Here is a 21,223-nt window from a genome sequence, read left to right on the forward strand (position 1 = left end):
CTGCAAATTTTTGAGAGTATGAATATATCAGGGCAGTATCGCCCTGATCCCCGATGCCAGTATTGGTAGCTGGCCATCCCTAATATGAACCTCAAAATAATTTCAGAAACTACATCTAGGAATTTCTTCAGTGTAAATATACAAAATGAAAACCTTAAGAATGTAAAACATTAAAAATAGCATGTCTACACAACAACAGTTTTTTGGTCCCATTGCCCTAATGTGTGTGAGACCGGAGAATAGAATTGATGATTCTTTTGTGAATTTAAATCCAATCCATTAGATCAGACCATTAAAATGATTTTATGACTTAAAATCTATGTCCAATGCGAAAGGTCAATCCAATAAAGGAGGTCACTCTTGTGCCAAATTCTTTGCGTAACTGACTCTTAAACATTGGATAAACCACTAGATCTGAATCTGCAACCGCAATACAGTTGTGGCGTATTACTCCAGAAGCTCTGTAAAGTTTTCCTGTGTCTCTCACTTTCTTCCATGTTTTTTCATTGTCCCATTGAGTTGCGATGTTCTGCTTTGGTCCTAAACATGTGTTTACCCTACTGAAAAATCCAGCTAAGACCAGCATAAGCTGGTTTTAGCTGGTCCCCAGCTTGGTTTTAGCTGGTTTTGATGGTGTAGGAAGCTGGTTTTGCTGGTGTAGCAAGCTGGTCTAGCTGTGTTTTGGTCACATTTTAAGCAGGTCTAGCTGGACTTAGCTGGTCATGCTGGAATACCGTATCATAGCTACAACCAGCTAAAACCAGCTACCAGCTTATGCTGGTTTTAGCTGGGTTTTTCAGTAGGGTAGATCCCTCTGAGAAATCAAGCCTTTGTAACCCCTCTCATTCCCCAGGAAAAAATAGATTACTGCCCTTCTTTTATTGACTCTTCTATTGTATAAACTACTTATTTGTGACGCAATAGTTGTTAATTTAGGGTTGGGATCTTTCCATAACAATAAAAGTGTAAGATAGTTCAATAGCAGACTCTCACTGAAGGTTGTGCTGTGTTTGATAATATTACATATACGTAGAACTGGACAAACTTTCTGGTAAGGTACTGAGATTCAGGGTAGATTTTGATGAGAATTACATTGGCATAGATAAGGTTGACAGTGTTGTTTACATTTCTGCCCACAGAATAAAATCATAGAATAGAAACAGCCTTGTTCATCTCCAGACATTGCTGTGTCTTCTCAACTTTTATCATAACGCATATTATAGATGTCTCAGCTCCATTTCACCGAAGAATCTGATATACTGCTGTAAACATTCCTTCACCTTGTCCATGTTTGTCTTCTAGATAACATGCTAAATTGTCAAGAAATTCAAAATGCTCCTCCATTCTTTTTTTAAGATTAAGAAGATGGCACACATGCTTCTGAAACACATCAATATATGCCTTGTGTTTAGTGTGCTTCCTTTCCAATTCATCAAGCTTTATTTTACCTGACAGAACTTGACCAAGCAGCTGGTCGTCTGAGTTAAACAGTGGCGTCTTCTGCAGTATATTTGTGACATTAACTGCAACTTGAAGTTCACCAAGATGTCCAGCAGTGTTGTAGAAATTATAACTGTTTGGTCTTTTTGAAGTCAGGGCCTGTTTTGTGCTGTTTGTTGTGTTTCATTGCAGGCATCTGTTGCAGACTCAGCCAATGTAAGATACATCTCGAAACTGTCTGGCTTTATGGGATCATCTCTGTCTTCGTCAAAGTTATATTCCAGCTCACTTATAAGTACCTGTGCCACTGTGTCACATATATACGAGTTGTCTTTTGCCATTTTTGCCCATTCCTCAGCCATTTTGAAGTCTTTTTTGTTTATGTAATAGTACCTGGCGAGTAGCTGGAATATCCTTCCTGTAGAACTTTGCTGTCATGGAATGCAAGTCAGAACCCAGATGGAGGTGGTGGATGAACACACAGACTTTTATTAGAAACTAAAACATAGAAAACAAAAACCCACGAGGGGGCAAACAACAAGAGTATATTAACAAAACCTTAAACAGACTAGATGAAAATAAACTTGACTTAAGACTTGACTTGACTTGTTACAAAGAATACAATGCCCAAATGCTTACAAAGACAAGGTATTTTACACAACGAATGAGCACAGGACCGCAAACACAAGGGCATTAAATAGGGGAGCAAATCAAGAGGGGAACAGGTGACATGAATCAAACAATAACAAGGTGATTAATGCTGCGTTCCAGGCAACCTGTAACCCTTAACTCACGACTTCAAAACCACGACTCACGACTCTGAACTGGTAGTACATTGATCTAGTACGAGTTCACGGGTGGGAAGTCACGGGTTTGACTGCCGTTCCAGTGCACTTTCACCGGTAGAAGGTTGTGAAAACACGAGTTACAGGATGCCTGGAATGCATAGGGTCGTGAGTCGTGGTTTTGAAGTCGTAACTCACGGGTTTAAAAACCTGCCTGGAACGCAGCATAACAAGGAGATGAGGGGGCGGGGTCAGGAGACTAGATACGCAAGCACACAGCCCAAACAAAAGACCATGTGCTAGCACACAAAACATGGGCCTGTCATGATCCTGCCTCAAAACTAGGGTAGAACAAGGACAACAGGGCAGAACCATGACACTTTGCACATCAGACATTAGTTTTTGTTTCCCCAGAAAGCAATCATTAAATAAGTCTGCTGTGAGCAGGATATTAATGATCTCTGCTTTTGTTACTCCATGAGTAGCTGTAAGTTCTTCCAAGCAGTGTTGAGCTATACTTGAATTAATCACCCTCACACCCTCAAAGATAACTTTAGAATAGACTGAGAAGAGAGATCAAATCTCAAATGCAGGACTGACAGCTTTCTGTTGTTTGTAGATGAAGAAACTCCTCACATGCGCTAACTGACAGTGATGCATTCCTGCAGTATACATCCAAGAGGACAAGAACGGCAAACAGTTGAGCATGTTTGTGTTGAAAGTTGAAGCATTTCAGAGTATTTTCCACAACATCCTCTATGTACTTATGTGAAGAGTTTGTTTTTAGAAACATGAACCCATGAAATGTTTCTGTGTTTGTGTTGGTCCTCTCAAACTTTTCCTGCATTGCATCAAACTGTTCCTGCTCCCTCTCAGATAAACTGTCACCCAAGAAAACAGTGACATTATTTTCTTCAGCCTGTTCACGGGACTCAACTCTCATACAGTTGATAAGAATGACTTGTGGAGACTTTGAAGAAATGTTTTGTTTCAGACACTCCTCCTCAATTTTCTGCTCAAGATTTTCTACATCACGGTCTTCAAAATTTAAATCAATCATGAGCAAAACAGGAAGTCGGCCTGGTTGCTCTTTTGCCTTGTATGTTAGTAACTGCACTACCTGTTCAGCTACTCCTCGCTGTGGAAGATGAAATATGTGGAAGAACACACAAGTTGTCTTCTTATTGAGCTGTTCTGGAATGATGGTTTTAACAATGTAATCAACCTTATCCCATTCGATGAGTGACACTTATTTCTCAGGTTCAGAGAAATAAAAATTCCACCAAGACACTTTCCCTCCTCTGCAAGATCTCTCCTCAACTCCTTGTTTGTCCTCATTTCCTCCATCATATTCATGTACAGAGAGAATGCTTAGCAAATCTAAGGTATCCTCAGTCTTCCTTGACAACCCAACCCTACTGTCACCAACACCAGGCAGAAACCTTTACTGATTTATGAGTCTTTGAGCAGAGACTGAGCACCGTTCCATTGATTTCAGCAAAACTCAGTTCAGAAATGCATCTTTTAGAGATATCAACTCTCCAATGTTCAACTACCAATGTTAATTTCATAAAGTTAACATTATGTTGTGATGTTCAGATGTGAACATTAAATGAAACAATAAATAAATTTATATTAGAATTAAAACTGTAAACACAATAATTTAAGACAATCAGAATTTTGCATTTAAATCTAAAAAACAACAACATAAGAGTCGTTTCAGAGTTATGGATGTGACACAAGAATGCAGTCATTACCAATACATTGAACAAACGGTTTGCAGTTTTCTAAACACCTGTGGCCGGTTGCATAAACCTTTAAGACTCGTCTTAAAAGTTAGTCATTTAAGGGAAACCAGGCAAGTCTGCGTATTATTTCTTTACGAGCTCCCCCTAGTGTCTGGAAGTAAATGCTTTCAAACACACTGTCGTTAAAACGAACTGTTGTCCATCCTCCCTCGCAACCCAGTTTATCAGCTTATTTCCAATCCAGTTATGTCTAAGTTACGTAAGTAATATTTCCTTTCCAACTGATTTTTTATTTTTATTGTGTTGTCATGCATAATAGTATTTTTACCGTGAACGACCGATATGAACGAGGCAAACTTCTGCTTTCGTGTTTTGTTTTTGTATTGGGAGAGTGGGCATGAGAATAATATAATTATAAATAAATAAATTATATATAGACAAGCAAAGGGAAAAAAGACTGATCATATCTGTTTATGTTATATAGAAAGGTAGATTTAATTTAAATACAAATAATAATACTGATAAGCCTTAACTAATTGCTATGTAGTCAGACTCATTCTTAAGACGCAGTCTTAACATCACGGCTTTATGCAACTGGCCCCTGATGAAAAAGGGAATCGCACACCGGCCGCGCAGCTCAGTCCTGTGCCATTCTAAAAAAATCCAACACTTTATTTTCTATGAATAAACGCACACCGGTGCCACCCAGCTTTGACTCAGGAAGTTGCTCAAATACCTGTCGCGCTACACAGCGGCACTCACATAGTTTAACATTAAATAACATTATATTTGTTCCAAATCTTTAGCGATTAACATTAGCTGCTAGCGTATATTTTGCATTTTTAAGTAGACGCTATCTAACTAAGCTTGCGCTATTTAATGTACACTTCCGGTGTACAATACCTCCGAGTTGTCCTAGACGCGACGCCAGTGGCGTAGCAAGTCAGTCCCGGGCCCATATGCAAAAAAAATTTACGGGCCCCCTTAAGCCAAAGCCCCCCCCCCAACCTTGCCCGTTGCCGCGCAGGTCTATTATACATATACTGTTATACATATACACAACATATACTTTTAATAAGGTAGTCAAATATTTTTACTTTACTATTTTACTTTAAAGGGTAGATTTAAGTAATGAAAAACAAAATGTTTTAGGTAGTTTTTGACTCGTGACTAACTTCTCCGCCTTCTCTTTTCTCTTTAAGGCCCCACTTTTATGTTTATATTTGTCCATCCTTAATGTTCATGTAGATTGCCGCTATATTAACCTCTCACACTGTGTTTTCTTTTTTTTTTGGCGTGGCGATGCGTCATGTAAAAAAATGATAGCGTAGTAGTCTACAGCAGCCGCGGAGTGCAAAAAAAAGAATAAACGCAAACAAGAAATGATGGAGAAATTAGACATTATGGAGAAATAAGAAATCACTAAACATGATATGCATACAAAAATATATTTATGTTTTAATTAAAAGCTGGGGCGGGCCCCCTATTGGCCTGGGCCCATTTGCACGTGCATACCCTGCATGCCCAGACGCTACGCCACTGCGTGACGCGGCGCGACGCTGAGCTGCACGGCCGGCGTGCGACCTGCAGACAACAGATATCAGTCTCTATGCTCAAGTCTTCTATTTTAGATGAGTGAAACATGCATGCGTTTTGGATGTGACAAAAATGACACTGGTTTTGGGAGACAACATACACTGTAGAAATTCTGTACTCAGTACTACTTTCCAGTGTAGTTTAGTCTAGTTTATTACACGGCTCTCTGGAATGCTTGATTCTGATTGGTCAGTTGAGACATTTGCAGGTTCGTTCTTTTCAAATAATAACCGCTCCAAAGTAATAACGCATAGCCGGTACTACTTGTACGATTAAAATCGCTCCGCGCCAATAAAGACCAATAAAGATTACTGTTTGGCGCCATCTTGTGACAAACACTGGACAACCACAATTAAGAATGGACAATTTTGACATTAATTTTAACATGTACGGAAAAAACAAAACATTTAAACAGTGGATAGAAGAACGAACAACGACAAGAGAGAGCTTACTGAGACTGAACTTGACAAAATAGAGCATGACAGCTACGAAGTCAACACACAAAGAAATACAGAATGGGCATTAAAACTTCTCAAAGACTGGCTAAAAGAGAAAAAAATGGAGACAGACAAGTATGAAGCACAGGATCTTAAGGTATTATGATCATTTTATGCATCTGTGCAAAGTTTCGCGGAAGGATAAAAATGTTAATTTAAAACAAATTTGCAAATAAAATGTTTCAAATTCATATTCATGTCCAGTTTTTTTCTTATGTGGCAAGTAGCCGTGTAATAAGCGGGGTCCTGATCACACTGTCGGGGCTTATTTCAAGATAACTACCGGCTGCCTCTACATTATCCCTTACTTAATTTCTAAGCCACTGGGTGGTGATATTCTATATGTATGAAAGTAACCTCTGACCTTAATAACAGCCATTTCCTACAAAACTGGTGTTAAAAGAATGCTGGGAATATAGTCGCACTGTGAACAGTAGTTTTGGATGGAACAGCAATAAACGGTAAATGGACTGCATTTATATAGCGCTTTCATAGACCAATGGCCATCTAAAGCGCTTTACAATTTGCCTCACATTCACCCATTTACTCATACACCGACGGCGGTGTCAGCCATGCAAGGCGCCATCCAGCTCGCCGGGAGCGGCTGGGGTTAGATGTCTTGCTCAAGGACACCTCAACACTTGAACCACTGTCACTGAAGCAGATGACATGGGAATCAGTATCCAGAGTGGGTAATCTGCATGTAGACAGGATCTTTTAGATGAAGTTCATCAGATGATTTTTAGGATAAATTAACAGAAACTAATATTACAGTTCACTTGGGTTCCAGTGCACACAGTTATTAAGGGCATATTAGAATTGAAAATAATAATTAAATGGTATTCATAAACTCTGGCAAGATAAAGGGAAAAAGGTAGACATTTATATAGTATTCAACAGAATGTAACAGTTAAAATGATCAGCTCACTTTCAGGACAAGAGGAACCTGGCTCCCCATACAAGACTGAACAGCAGCTTACACATAGCCTAATGGGGAAACATGAGACAGGAATGTGCCCATATTGAATGGAAATAGAAACCTTGGAGCATGTACTTCTGATATGTAGGCAGTACTCTGAAGAGAGAGAAAAATTGAAGAGGGTAACAAAGAACTATGTTACTCAATCCAGTAGATGGCGGTAATGCACAAAGATTGTAATGACTTTCCACTAAAATCAGAGGCGAATCGTGTTCAGTGAGGAATTAATTAACTCGTGTCAATAAAGGCAAATGTTCTTTATATTCAATTTTTTTTATATAGCGCTTTTCACAATAGTAAATTGTTTCAAAGCAGCTTTACATTAATAGATGTATGAAAAGCATAGAAAAATGAGCATAGTAATATTGTAACGTATACAGTAAAGGCGGACTCTCCAGGGGATGAAAACCCCCCCTAGGAGAAAAACCCTCCTGGCTAGTCCGGGGGAAAACTCCTAGGAGGGGAAAAACCCTACATACTTAATATGTTTTTATACAGGTGTTTTTTAGTTATTTTACAAAGATAAACTGTATTTCAAAATAATATTACTGTATAAATACAGAGCAATTTAATAAAATAACTAATAAAAGCCGTATATTTACAGGGATTGACCTGAAAAGTAGTTGTATTTCATGTATTTTCACATAATTTATCTGTTTTTCTACAGTTTTATAACAATTATTAACAGTAACATTCTGTAATTTAATGAATTAGGACTGTAAAAGATTCTCTGTATTTTTACGGTTTTTGTATGTAATTTTGAAAAACATTTTTTACCGTAATTTGACGGAATTTCTCTGGCGACTTTGCTGCCGTTTTTTTACAGATTTTTTTTACAGTGTATATATATATATATATATATATATATATATATATATATATATATATATATATATATATATATTATATATATTATATATATATATTATATATATATATATATATATATATATATATATATATATATATATATATATATACACATATATATATATATATTATATATACATATATATATATATTATATATACATATATACATATTATATATACATATATACATATATACATATATATATATATATACATATATATATATATATACATACATATATATATATATATATATATATATATATATATATATATATATATATATATATATATATATATATATATATATACATATATATATATACATATACATATTATATATACATATATACATATTATATATACATATATACATATATATACATATATATACATATACATATATTTATATATATATATATTATCGCTTTATTTATATATATAAGCGAATTAAACTGGTTCCGCCGGTGGTCGCTGGTCAAGCATCGGCTAGGCATCTCGTAGAAGGACGGTCAGTAGATCAGTGGTGTGATGACCTTCACGGTTGCAGGACTTGTATGCTTATATGCTGACTTGTGCGTCTTGTATTGGAACAGGCATTTGATACAGTCACCATAGTTCCATTGTTCATTCATCCACAGTTTATAGTCCATACCAATCCTGAACATAATATCACATGTGCAGCTAAACAGAATTCCAAAACGGTGTATGCTCGAAAAAAATCTCACATAATCGTGGCAAAGATCAAGTTCGCAGTCATGTTTCACGGTCAAACAACTGTGAGCTTCCCCTGTACACACAAACCCCTGTTAATAATTCAAGAAGAAGAAGAATAGCACACGAAACTAAACTTTATTTAATTTTTGCTCCATGTCCCCTTAGGGGCTCCATAGTACTGTGATTCTGCTGGTTAATTAAATTAAATGCAATAATTTTATTTATTTATAAAATGCATATATTAATATGTTCAGGGATTAATAATAATTAAAAGTGATGATGATGATGGCATCTCCCATCAGATGTTCAACAAAAAGAAAATGACAGTGAGCCAGGGCTATTATTATAATTTAAAAATAAATTAAATGAAAAAGTGCTTTATGAGTCTTTTTTTAAATCTTGTTCTTTATATATTTATAAATCAAACAGACACAAGATATATAAACAGCACACAGTCAATTGTAGGCTACATTATAAACATACATAAACATGCATAAACATAAGCTTACATCCTACCCAATGTGATGCATTTTAAAGCTTTAAAGTTGTATGAGGCAGTGTAAAACATGTTAACAAGGCACATACCAGCAGCTGACCACGCTTAACTTCATATATTAGTGAATTTTATTCATCAAGAGACATTGTCAATAGAACTACATAAAAATACAATACACACATTTATGTGATTATTTAAATATTGTAAATCAATGCATTTCTTGACTATTAATTAAGAAAAATCACAGCACTTTGCCTCAAACTCTGTGTATTTCAGTGGCTCACTGTGAGTCTCCATAAATCACATGACGGCCGAGCTTTATGGACTCTCCATTATCTGAACTCTCTTTCTAAAGGGCTTTGCCTCAAACCAGAACCACTGAAAAACATAGCCCACCTCAGATTGCTTTTGACCAATGTATAAATTGTAGTAAAAGAAAATGTGAATAATGTCTTTGACCATACTGATTACGTAGGCAAGACAGATGTTTGTGTGGGCTAGCTGACGTAACTTCTTTAGCTGACGTAATTTCCTTTGCTGACTTAACTTCCTTTGTTGACACTACAAGGCTGACGTGGTAAGCTTCTTCTTTGTCTCTCTTTTGTCTTTATTTTTATCTTGATTATCTTTTTTATAGTTATATTTTCACTTAAATTCATTTGTATAATGTTATTTTATTAATATGTGTCGTTCATTTTGTCTTTTTACATACTTTTTGAGTAATAATCTTGTCTTAACCTAAGTATGTGAAAGTAAGAGCATGTCGTGCCACATCGGGTGTGCATTTTTTCAAATAATTCAACGGCTTGTTGTCAATTACAAGCAAGATATACTGAAACTCTTATCTCTATGCATATGAAGTTGGTTTGATAGAGAAATGCCAGACAGCAATCATGGATAACCGCTGTGTGAAATGAGGTTTAGCAGTCAGGGTCTTGTGGTTGCTTTTCATCGTCTGTGGTTGGCTTGTCAATAGCACAACCCAAATGTTTTCTTACAAAATCACACAGATTGGCCTCAGAAGGCCTTTATTAACACACTGAAGGAGATTTATCCAGCTGCAGCCCTGCAGTGCCCAACATTTCAGGCCACCCATCTCAGGCTGGAAATGATGTCGAACCATACATGGATTTTGTAGCGTTCCTTTTTTAAGATCAATTTTAATGGAATTTTTATGTATAATATTTGAAAACAATACACTGTAAAAAATTGCTGTAATTTTGCATCTGGTTGCCAGTAACTTACTGTAGAAGATAAAGTCTGAAAATGTTTCATGTTCATAACTTTGAACAAAATGTTGCCAGTAAATAACATAAATGTAAAATCTACAGTAAGTTATGGGCAGCTAGTTGCCAGTAATACCCAGTAATACCGTAATTTCTAATACAGTGTATCTAAATTGACTAAAACATAATTGAATATGTTAATTTATTATCATTTAATTTCATGTAGTTAACTAATGCAACATCATTGCATAGTGTTTCACATTTGAGTATTAAGATATAATATTTACTCCATGTTCATCATCAGTGTCTACTTACTCTTCATTAGGTAACAAATTCTTAAAGACACAGGGTATAAAAGTTTAATGTCAAGCTTTTCTTTTTAAAAAAATCAGATAGGCTAAACATTAAAAAGTGATACTTGTACTTTTCATATGAACAAACATTTCAACATAAATAAATAGAACATTTTATCCAATTTACATTTAGCAGACACTTTTATCCAAAGCAAGGAAAGAAAGACACCAAAGTGATTCACCAGAGGGCAGAAATATTATGAAAGGCACAATACAAAGTTTAGGGTGAGAGAAAAAACTAAAAGCTTATTTTACATATCTATCAATATGTTCCTCTCAAGTACTCATGGAAATTAAAAATCTGAGAGGTTTTTTTTAGAACCTTTGAAAGTTGTGATTTATTAGGAGCTCCTCCGTTAGATAATAGTTCAGTTTTAATATTTCATACAAATTTAACATTTGCAACATCTACAACAACAACAAATAGCCTACCTTACAGCAACTGTGTGGTGCTTGTTCGTCTTATGTGCTCTAGAATAATATAAACAATAATTATTTGAAATATTAGATCTATGCATTAAAAAGCACAATAAAGAAAAAACAAAGCCCCACAAATGGCCATTTACAACACTGAATCTAAAAATAAACAAACTGTCAGCAGAAATAAAACACACACACGCACACACGCACACGCACACACACACACACGCGCACACACACACACACACACACACACACAAAACGATAAACACACGATTAATAATAAAATGTGCACACATTCGTTATTTTGGGGTTACGATAAACACTTGGGGCCCTATTTTAACGATCTAAGCGCATTGTCTAAAGCGCACAGCGCAACGTCTAAATGGGCGTGTCCGAATCCACTTTTGCTAATTTAACGACGGGAAAAATCGTTTTTGCGCCGAGCGCATGGTCAAAAAGGGTAGGTCCTTTTGTAATGGGAGTATTTTGGGCGTAACGTGCAGTAAACCAATGAGAGTCTCAGCTCTCATTCCCTTTAAAAGCAAGTTGCGCTGGCGCTATGTCTAATCCCTATTTAGATGACGGACTTTGTAAACTGAAAAACTAAGCGGAGGTAGAAGATCCCCAGTTTAAGATTAATGTTAAATAATTGTGTTGTTTTTCCCTTATATTGAAATTTTTATTTTTTTATTAAAACCTTTAAAACCCATTTCTTTTAGTCATGGAAGTAAAAAAGCAGGCTTGTAATTGCTTTAAATGTATGGCTATCCAATATCATCAAAACATAATTTACAAGTATGTAAGAAAGATAAAGAAATTACAAACGGCTCTCCTCACGTTTCAGCACTTTGGACAGCGGTTTTTTTAGCAAAGAGTTTTTTTAAGCATTACTTACAAATGTTTCTCATCTCGCCATATCCACAGGTACATCATATACAATAAATCCGTGAGGTCGCATTAAAAAAACATTTAAAAACAGATGCATTTGTTTAAAGCAAAGCATTTATTTACTTATCAGGCTGCAGGTAAAGCAGCTCTTTGCGCCTTCTAACGTCTTATAATCAGTCCTCATTTATGTCCAAGAGACTCAATCATAATCTTTTACATTCAATCCTTTAATCTTTCATATTTAAAAGCATTTTTGTGCTGCTGCGCATTCATGTACTTTGTGATAAGCAAACCCGCGTTGTCCTCCCGTTTATAGGCGCATATTACTAATGCGCTCTTTAAATAACATAAAACACATTGCGCCATTGACTTTAGACTTTAGACCAGGTTTTTGTTGGTCAATGGCGTAGTCTATTTTAGTTGCCTCAAAATAGCAACACGCCTACAATGCGCCTGAACACACCTCGTTTTTCAGACCAGAATGCCCATGGGCGCAAAGGGGGCGCAAATGCATTTGCTATTTAAACAACGCAGCGCTAAACGTGAAAATTAGGGTGGAAACTAGCGAAAGACACTTGCGTCGCGCATTGCGCTGCATTGCGCCGGGTGTAAGATAGAGCCCTTGGTGTGAGCCAAGTATAGGCCTGCATTAATTGTTCATACAATAATAGAAACTAAAGACAAATCACCCGCTGCATCCAAAACCGCCTACTATCATAATATATAGTAGGACGCGGCAATAATGTATACAGTAATGTAAAGCAGGCCCGCCACTTGCTTCCGGCCTGAGATATGTGTGGTGCTGCGGGGCTGCAAGTGGATACTATTGGACTGAACCTGTGTGGATTACCTTTGAGAAGAATGGATGCCCTTTTTTTGGGCTTCAAAATATCTGCCCCCATTTACTACCATCACAATGCTTGGAAACCACATTTTCTAAGGATGTGCCCATATTATGTGAACCGAACCATACCATACCTGAATACTTAACCTCAAAGCATGGTTCGTTTGGCTAGTGTGATTGCTCCGTACTGTACCTACCTGGGTACGTTTTGCAGAGGTGGTCTCGAGTACAGTTCGCTTTGATTCGGCGGCAGGACACATGCGCCGTAATGTGAAACTTGAGCTGTCACTGTAAAACACTCTGATATGTGCAGCACAAATACATACAGCCACGTCACCACTATGAAGGACGCAGATTCAAACTTGCCGTTCTTGGTATTGAGAAAAGGCAGTAGAATCGCTCCTGCTGTGCACTATGATGGCATTGAGAATGAACTTTACTTTGAAGAAAGGTCCGATGCAAAATCCTGTCAGTAGCTGCATTTTCCATAACACTTTAAATTGTGCAGATTGACATTGCGAATTAAAAAAACAGCCAATGGAAACATGTCAAAAATGTCCATATATCACAAAAAGTTTTTACACATGAGGTCCTTTTTAGGCAAATTGGAAAATGTGTATTTTGCAGAACTTCAATGGAAAGAGGTTTTTTTCCGCATTTTCAGGTCACCTGATGCAAGTAAGTCACATAATTATTACATAATTATTACATTAAAAGATTACGCGGTATGAAGCAAAACCTCCAAGAAACACCTCAATACGTGTCTGCTCCCAAGAGGCTTTCCTCTGATTTAAAATAATGTACTATTACCTCCAAGATACACTTTTACATTGCTGGTCCTAAGTATAAGGGGCTTTGGCATTAATGTTTGGATAATACTATTATGTCTACTGTAAGGTACCACCCACAAGCCCAACGAAGGATACAAGTGGAGTGGGTGAAGGGGACTCGTGTTCGTTCCTTCCTCAGCGCTTCTAGAAGAATAATTCCATATCATGATTAAATTAATTTCTTTGATCTCTGTGTTTAAATTATAATCTGACTCCAATTTAATATACTAAGAATTTAGTTCATTATTCCAATTATCTGTTGATCATAATTTAGATGTTTGATTATTTATTAATTCCCATAGTCTTAGTTATTCGTTCATTAGGGACCCGGTATCGCACAGAGCATACGCCGGCCGTTTGCGTACATCTCACGGACACAAAATTGTCAGTCTGATCTTAGTCAGAGGTTACCGGGTAAACTAATATTTTTATGTCTGGCCGCTCCATGCTTGCTCCGATCATAAAAATAGTTACTTTAGTTTAGCGCTCATGCAACTTGCTAAGGCAGGTGATAAACATAAATCTGAGAGTCCTGGTGAATGTGCTACCTGCTCCATTCAACATCAAAACACTAGTGTGATCATATCCTGACATACTTATTTTGCGGTAATATCAGACTCCTTCTAATCTACTGGTCATAACAATTTCTGAAGAATTCAGATGAATCAAATGTAACAATTTATTATTCCAGGCAGGTTTCAGCTTCAAACATAAATTAAACAATATCATACAGAATTTGATTCAATTCCAATTAATTAAAATGATCAACAGTTGCAAAAGTTACAAAGTCATACCTGGCAATAGACACTCTGGCTACAGAGTACTTCCATCATGAATATAATATACCCAAAATGGTGCAGGAAGATTCTTGTTAAAGATTTCTTACATAATGTCTGAATACACACACAAAGTGTGGGGAAGATTCTTGCTAAAGAATACTTCCCAGAGTCTCTTGCCAAGCCACCTTATATACCCAGAATGAGACAAAGAATAATAACATCTCAAATCAGAATTTGATTGGTCGGTTCTCATGACCTGAAGGAGCACCAAATGGGACTGTTAACCATCTGTAATCTAGATCTCCTCATGAGTTGACACCCATCACAGAAGTACAGATTATGTCTTAAGTTGTAAACTTTAATATACACTCTTAAGAAAAAAGGTTCTTCAAAGGTTCTGAAACGATGGTAAAGGTTCTATATAGAACCATAGCTTACTGAAGAACCATTTTTTGCTGAAATGGTTCTTTGTCTTGGCAAAAGGTTCTTTATTTCCCTCCTTTTTTATTTTAAATTTAGTCAGTTATTTTCAAGCTGCCTCTTGATTATTTTCACCTGTAAAAGCCCTGAATCATCAGTCCTGCTGAACCGCCAGCAGATTAACATCACAAGCAGGTAAGAGAGTAAAATAATCATCATTTACTGTTAAAAACATTTTGAAAATTGAAGTTTTGTGTGTTCTTATTGTAATTTATTTATTTTATAACAGGTAAACGTTATACTGTAAGCTTCATTCACTTTAAAGCAGGTAAGCTTCATACTGTTTTAAATGATAGGAGACTCTACTTTAACAATGACTTAGGATAATGATTTGTTAAAGTGTTATAAAGCATATACTGTACATGTGTATTGTACATTAAGTTTATTAAACTAATTATCAGAAGTATGTGGTACATCATGTGTTTAGTTTTTTTATTGATATTTCAGAGTTTTTGTATGTGAGGTAATCTTACTGGGAAGGAAGGCAGTGCGTATGACCACTTGATATAGACACATTCTATTTTTAAAGGTGATGTATGCATGTTACTTTCAATCCTGGCATTAAAATAATAATATTTACTGTTTAAACATTTTGCAAAATTGAGGTTTTGCGTGTTTTTGATGTACTTTATTTATTTTATAACAGGTCAACATACTGTAAGCTTCATTCCCTTTAAAGCAGGTAATCTTCATATTGTTTTAAATGATATATTTAGAGGACTCTGCTTTAACAATGACTTAGGATAATGATTTGTTATAGTGTTTGTTATAAAGCATATACATGTATATTTTACATTAAGTTTATTAAACTAATTATGAAAAGAATGTGGTACAACATGTGTTTAGTTTTTTTTATTGATATTTCAGAGTTTTCATATGCGAGGTAATCTTGCTTATGCTGGGAGTGAAGGCAGTGCGTATGACCGCTTGATATGAAAGACACATCCTGTTTTTAAAGGTGATGTATGCATGTTACTAGCAATGCTGGCATTAAAATAATAGTTATTTACTGTTTAAACATTTTGAAGATTATGTGTGTGATCTTGTGGCACATTTACTTGTGATAACAGAATTATTTTTGTCTATCTGTTGTAGGTGGATCATGAGTGAAGCTCTGCAGGTCAGCCATTGGCTAAATAACAGTGGTTTATGTGAATTGAGTGAATTCAAAATATAAATAAATCTTTTACCAAGCATTCACCCATTTACTGACAAAACGGGTATCTTGAGCAGAGTCATATTAAAACTTCTGTCAAATCATGTTTTACATACAGTATGTAAGCAAACTCCAGTCTAATATTAACTTGTTTTGTCTCCATGTCTTATCCTTTCTCCCATCTCCAACAGATCCAAATCCTGATGCTCAACCTTGTATGATGATGACCACAGCCAGGTGATGGAGATCTGTGTTAATCACAGCCTGCACCTCAAGATCAACATGACAATAGCAGACCATTTCTTATCTTACTCTTATCTGTCTAAATGTTCAGCATCATTGCAACAAAACAAAGAACATTGGATGGAGTATTGGAGTATTGGATGATCCCGTAAAGAAAATAATATGGACTTGTTTGGTGAGATTCTACAAAGATTGACACAATCCTATTGACTTTTATTTTTACAGTTAATAATGCATTATAAACATCCCATTCATTTGTATTCTATGTCATCGATCTGTTTGTGCTAAAGTGTTTACATCTGAATGTCAATAATATGTTAATATTCAGGATTTATTATCATTTGCATGTTTTGATGTTGATGTCATGATTTTATTGATTTCATGTAATTGTTGTCTATTTAAAATGATTTTAATTGCCAAATTTTATTGTTAATTTATTTAATATTGAAGCTGTTATTTAACATCCATATCTTATTTGAGTAGTGATTTGTTATATTTGCATAATAATTAATATATTTATTCTGATTGTGATTTTAATGCACATATTTATTATTGTATGACACCTCATGTAATAAAAAAGTGAAAATAAAAGTATGTTCTGATGTCTTGCAATTCTGTTTTTAAACTTTTAAACCTTATAAAGTGCTTTAAATAAGAAAAAACAAATAAAAAAATAATCCTCCTGACTGCTGATAAATGAAAGGGTTCTTTATAGCACCACTGAGGTTCTATTTAGCACTTTTTCAAGGCAAGGTTCTATATAGAACCATCTAAAAAAGGGTTCTATATAGTACCAGAAAGGGTGCTGCTATTGTTACAAGCTGAAGAACCCTTATTTGGTACTATATAGAACCATTTTTCTTAAGAGTGTACTTTCTCTTAGCATTATAGAAATTAGACCTTTTAAACCATCGCACCATGACCTTTAAAACAACACCAAACATGAAGATGAAACCTTTGTAGCATCACAACATATGATATACCCAATGTTACATGTGTTTAGTATATTTCCAGTAACCAAAACCTTAAAGGAGAAGAGAGAGGGGGTGAAATACAGATCAGTTCCTGTGTATCCGTGACCCCTGTGGAGAGAGACAACACGTCTCTCAAAAATAGACACAGAATGTGTTTTTTATTGTTTTATGGTCCAGCTCCAAAAACAAAACTTGTCCACCTGTCCTACACTACTTCGATTAAAAATAATGCCTAGTGCGGTGGATGTGATATTAACCTATCAAATCAGTCGACGTAATGTTTGGAATGACTAATCACAAGAGGAAAAACTAAGTTTCATCACATATCATCGATTAATGGAAATGCTGTCCTTTCGCAATAGTTTTTTGTTGACATTAGGAAATAACGCTAAGGATTTGCGCAAATTTGGAATTGAAACACAGCTTAACTGTGGTTGATTTAGCAATATGCAAATATTTTGAACAGATAAATCTTTCTTGTTCATTAATAAATTAACATTATTACCATATTGAAGGATTTAATAAATGTACACACAAGTTTTTAAATGTACGGTTTGTCATAATGAAAAGACATTTAACGTAATACTCTTGAAATATGAAAGCAGTTAATGCATCACAAAATTGATCATCTGACATGGTCTGTAAGCAGTAAATTTCATCGCATGAAACATCACACTTGATTGGGCTCCTTTAACATGTGGTGTTCATATTGAAATTGAATCCTTCAGGCACTAACAAGATGAACAGAGGCGGAAACGGTTTGGCTGATCAGATGACCCTTCACACTGATTCTTCTCTCCCTTCATCCCTCAATACCAAGTGAGTCTTTTCACCTTTCATCCTGCACCTTCAACCCCAACCATTTAGTCATATAATATACACTCTTAAGAAAAATGGTTCTATATAGTACCAAATAAGGGTTCTATAGCTTGTAACAATAGCAGCACCCTTTTTGGTACTATATAGAACCCTGCCTTAAAAAGTGCTACATAGAACCTCAGTGGTGCTATAAAGAACCCTTTCATTTATCATCAGTCAGGAGGATTATATATATATGGGTCAAAGACGAAAAGGGGGTTTAAAGCATAAAAAAAATAAAAGTGTAAAAGAGCTTTAAATTTAGTCTTTTTCACATACATTAGAATATGTCCTGTTTCACTATATGTTTTTCTGAGCAAAAAATAATTACTACCACACATTTTTACTGGAATTGTACAGAAGACACCAACTAAAATGTCATTCAGTGTAACAATATTTTTATGCAAAAAAATATTATTAGACATTTTTAGAAAAACTATTATTTGATGACACATTACAAGACTCTATTTATAGATCACAGTGCAGACACCAAATACTAACTATTTGTCATTTTAAAGCATTTTACTTCGCCAATATCCTTTAAACCATTAGGTTTTACCCATTTGTCAGCAAGAAGTTTTTGTAAGGAAGTGAAAATCAATTCAAATCAAATAAAATTTTTGAAGGATCACACATTATTATACATACTTTAATAAGTACAGCTCAGAATAGGTATATTGTTTCATTTCTACATAAATATATGTGTTACACCGAATGACCATGGTTTGTTACACTGAATGACATTTTTGACAAAAATAGTGTCATTGTTTCCATTATTGCAATGTTTTGAATATTATTCTGTATCATTTTATTCCTTAACAAATCACAGAAGTAGATGCTGAAATTAATAATCATTTTTATTCCATAATGCATATCATATTCGTAAAAATTGTGTGATACTAAAAATAATACTATGGAAGTAAATGGGGTCCACGAACGGTTTGGTTACAAACATTACTCAAAATATCTTCCTTTGTGTTTATCAGAACAAAAAAAATCATACAGGTTTTTACCAACATGAGAATAGTGAATAATGACCAAATTTTCATTTTTGGGTGAACTATCCCTTTAACTTGTGGTATAGGTAGGGTGGAGTCTCTATCTAAAAACAGCAGTAAACTATTATTCTGTAGGGCTAGGCTTGGACACACATTTCACGATTTGATTCAATTTCAAATCAATTTGATATTGATTAACATCATCTGAAAACAGCATAGACTGAAAGATTGATTATTGGGATTTACAAATCACTATTGTTTCTTCAAAATTAGAATTGATTAAAAATCGAGAAATCTATCTTTTTAAACCCTGCCCTATTATTTTTACATTGCACTCCTCAATACCTTTCTCGTCTCCTTGCTAAATGCATTGCCCTAGCTACTGGGTCTGCATTAACTTTCTGCCAGTGCCTAGAAACTTTCTCTTTGTTTGTGGGCATCTAAAAGAAATCAGTATCATAACGACAAAAATACATTTAAACATTAATATTGATAAAGTTTGATATATTTTTTTGTGCTAAACATCCCTCATTTATCTGAAATAGAAATAAAATGCTAAAAATGTTATCTAAACAGTGACACTATCATTCAGTGTAATGGATGACACTGTGGTGTAACATACAATTTGCATTACACCGAATGACAAAACATTACCCTGAATGACGAAACTTTTACTTAAGCTAATATTAGAAGTTAACAACTAGATACCTATATCAAACAGTGAACTTGACCAGAAAGGTTTATCATCATTATTCACAACATCTACTTATTTTTCAAAAAATATAACAATAAAAGTGTTTTTTTGCATTTCACTGAATGACGTTTTTGTAACTCAAGATACCACACTATGAAAAGGTGAAATTATCAAATAATTAAGGGCAATAAACTTACCTTGCTGAATCACCACATGGTCTTCAGGGGGCCTTTTGATGATGTCACAGACTGCTTGATGACTATTGTTTGTTTATTTAATTTCAAAATGGTTTCCTGATCCCGTTACACTGAATGACCTCTGACAAACTGCATATTCGGGACAAAAGTCCCCTAGTTGTTTCAATATTTAACAAAAAAATAACACATAGTCCTATTAATATAAAACAGCCAACACTTATGTGAACATGCCAAGGAAGAAAATATTTTTTTAACATGGTATTTTAATACGTTTATTTAAAAATCTATTAGTAAAATCATAGTCCGGACCATTACGCTGAATGACGATTTTACACTTTGGATCATTATTAAACTCATATTTGGTCATTGTATTTTCACAAAAGTTATTTGAAACATAAAAGTAGACATTTTACTTTCATTTTATAGGTGTTTTTTGTATGTAAAATCACTTTTGTAAATTATATTTGATGCGGACACCAAAATGGTGACGTCTCGTCTTTGACCCATATATATATATATATATATATATATATATATATATATATATATATATATATATATATATATATATATATATATATATATATATATATATATATATATATATATATATATATACACACAATAAAATTTAACAAAGACAATAACTCTAAATAGACAACAATTACATGAAATCATTAAAATCATGACATATGCCACATCAAAACATGCAAATGATAAATACTGAATATTAACATATTATGACATTACATTCAGATGTATACATTTTAGCACAAACAGATAGACGGCATAGAATACAAATGAATGGGATGTTAATAATACATTACTAACTGTAAAAATAAAAGTCAATAGGATTGTGTCAATGTTTGTAGAAGCTAACAAAAAGTCCATATTTTGTTTGCTGGCTCATTGCACAGTACATACTCCAATACTCCATCCAATGTTTTTTGTTTTGTGGCAGTGACGTTGAACATTTAGTCAAATAAGAGTAGATAAGAGAGATACAAGATTTGGGTCTGTCGGTCATGGGTGAACAGATAAAACATAAAGACAAAACATGCTAATATTAGCCTGGAGTTTTCTTACATACTGTATGTAAAACATGATTTTCTATCCTTTGGAGTGATTTATGAATGCATGATATCATCTC

General features: G+C 34.7%; 1 protein-coding gene, 2 long non-coding RNA genes and 2 pseudogenes across 3 annotated transcripts in view; 2 read left to right on the forward strand and 3 right to left on the reverse strand.

The window, feature by feature from the left end:
• Positions 1-98: 98 nt before the first annotated feature.
• Positions 99-21,223, reverse strand: part of LOC129436760 (sterile alpha motif domain-containing protein 9-like) — a 51,497-nt gene continuing 30,372 nt past the window's right edge. The window contains exon 5 of the transcript XR_012359449.1: positions 99-153. The gene's annotated coding sequence lies outside the window, so the exon portion shown is untranslated. The remainder of the gene's footprint in view (positions 154-21,223) is intronic.
• Positions 311-1,802, reverse strand: LOC141350873 (sterile alpha motif domain-containing protein 9-like; annotated as a pseudogene).
• Positions 2,337-6,445, reverse strand: LOC141350874 (sterile alpha motif domain-containing protein 9-like; annotated as a pseudogene).
• LOC141351216 (uncharacterized) lies at positions 9,157-21,219 on the forward strand. The gene is made up of 3 exons (XR_012359452.1): positions 9,157-9,707; positions 18,055-18,145; positions 21,197-21,219. It is a non-coding gene; the product is annotated as an uncharacterized lncRNA (long non-coding RNA).
• On the forward strand, positions 11,420-18,044 carry LOC141351217 (uncharacterized). The gene is made up of 5 exons (XR_012359453.1): positions 11,420-15,221; positions 15,401-15,482; positions 15,600-15,635; positions 15,821-15,911; positions 16,049-18,044. It is a non-coding gene; the product is annotated as an uncharacterized lncRNA (long non-coding RNA).

The sequence above is a fragment of the Misgurnus anguillicaudatus genome, chromosome 19, assembly GCF_027580225.2.
Source record: "Misgurnus anguillicaudatus chromosome 19, ASM2758022v2, whole genome shotgun sequence".
Lineage (NCBI taxonomy): Eukaryota > Metazoa > Chordata > Actinopteri > Cypriniformes > Cobitidae > Misgurnus > Misgurnus anguillicaudatus.